Here is a 2346-nt window from a genome sequence, read left to right as displayed (position 1 = left end):
CGGCAACACTCCATCATTGCACATATTATTACTGCCTGATCGTTATGGTTCACGGTTGCCAATTTCTCATTATTATAGGACTGTCAAGGCAAAAGTAATCGCTATGTCGTATTGGCTAAACAGATGGTCGGGAGAGCAAGATGGCTGCTTTGGCCACAAATTCAATTTTCGTATTTGAGAAAGAGAGAGAGGAAGAATTTTGGGCTCAAGATCTATGAGAATGTTGATTTTATTACTTTTCAGAGAAAGAAAAAAATGTGGGAAAAAGAATGAATGAGGAATAACAAGGAGAAAATGGAAGAAAGTATGAACACAAGACCGGATATATTAAGATTATCATCATCGACTTCCTCTGCGTTCGCATATTTCCCTGCCTGCTTCCTCCCTTTCGCCAAAAGAAATCTATTTCCCACTTTATTCATTACATTATGTAATAACCTCTTACTTTTATGCTTAAACCTATCTTTAGTGGCAGGAAGTCAAACACTTTCGCTGCCAATATTGTTATTTATTTAAGTTCGTTACCCTTGACATTACATCACCCGCGTGTCTTGTGCTTTTTTCCCGCCAAAAATCCCCCGCCTCTTGTAGAAATTGTTAATGCTCTAATTCCGGCTTGATTTATGGCGGTCACTGGTATGGATATGCGCTGGGGAGCTTATATATATGAAGCTATTAACTGTTAACATGATCCCGAGTCAATAAAAATAACCTTTGCGGGTTTGGCTATTGCATAAAAGAACATAATAAATCTCAGCGCATATGCATGCTTCCGAAGACAACCCGTATTTATGAAACTGATAAATAAAAGTTTCACCATTATTTCCACTTTCGTAATAAACCGAACCCACGTCGGTAATAACAACAATAAATATAGTCAGGAAGTCTTTAATCTTTCAAGAAAATGCTATCTTACACTGGTATTTTAGTGAGTAATAAAGATTTTAAATGGATATCTCTCCCTCTTGGATTGCTTTTGGTGAGACACATGGCGGTGGCCGGCCCCTCGAACGGGCACGATCAGATAAGTTACTTTCATATTTGTTTCTTTTAATTTATGTTTTACTTATGCATGTGCGGAAAGTGTGTCACGAAAGACATGAAGGATGTTGTCTTTAGATATAGGAGAGAGTGTTAACATCATCAGTTATATTCTTACCATCATTATTATTCATTTATTCATTCTTTTTGTTAATATTCATTCTCATTGCTGCTACTTGCTGCAGTTATCAATTATGGATCTATTTTCCATCCTTAGTTGTATAATAGTAACGTCATATACATACATACATACACACAACACACACACACACACACACACACACACACACACACACACACACACACACAATATATATATATATATATATATATATATATATATATATATATATATATATATATATATATATATACATATACATAAATATATGCTCATACCATGTCAGATAATTGATCACGTTAATCATTCAGCTGATTATCTTAACAGCAGCGCCTGGCATTAGTATTATTGATCCAAGATAAACACAATTTATTTGCTCATTCAGACCTGCTCTCCGTGTGTATTATAATTGTTATATTCTACACTGATAAAAATATAATTTTTGTAACTGATGTCAAAGTATGAAAGTGTATATATCGTGGATACATTTTATGACGTCGCTGTGTCTTTATGTGCATATCCTGTTTTTTTTCTTCTTACTTTATTTTCTATCTTTTCTTTTCTTTTTTTCTACTTTTTTACAATTTATCCTACAATACTTTACAAGGCCTTTAAAAGTACATCCATACTTAGGTTTTACGGAATTTATGTTTTCTTTTTTTTACTTTTCTTTTCGTTTACTTCTTTTTTTTTTTTTTTACTTGCTTTCTTTTTTACTTTTCTGTGTATCCATGTCTGTCTGTAAATCATAATCATAATTTATGTTTTCTTTTTTACTTTTCTTTTCATTTTTTTACTTGCTTTCTTTTTTACTTTTCTGTGTATCCATGTCTGTCTGTAAATCCAAATGGAGATTATTACAAAATGTATTGGCCATCGAATCTCATTTGCATATATGCTCGTATTACTTGTACAGAAACACCCGCAGAAAATACGTAAGCGGATCACGATGCAACAGGATAAAACGAGAGACATCAGAGGTCCTCCTCCTCCTTCTCCAGCTCCTCCAAGACAGCCCGCTTCCTTCTCAGGATCTCCGTGACTCGAATCTCCATCTTGACCGAATATTTATTTTTTTCTTTCTTCCTTTGTCAGTTTTGGTCTCTTGGCTCGGAGATTCCCCTGAAAAAAGCACTTGCAGGCAGTCAAAAACTCTAAGAGCTGGTGAGAATCATCTCGTTACT

Source organism: Penaeus vannamei, chromosome 28 (assembly GCF_042767895.1).
Source record: "Penaeus vannamei isolate JL-2024 chromosome 28, ASM4276789v1, whole genome shotgun sequence".
Taxonomy (NCBI): domain Eukaryota; kingdom Metazoa; phylum Arthropoda; class Malacostraca; order Decapoda; family Penaeidae; genus Penaeus; species Penaeus vannamei.
Note: the sequence above shows the minus strand (reverse complement) of the source record.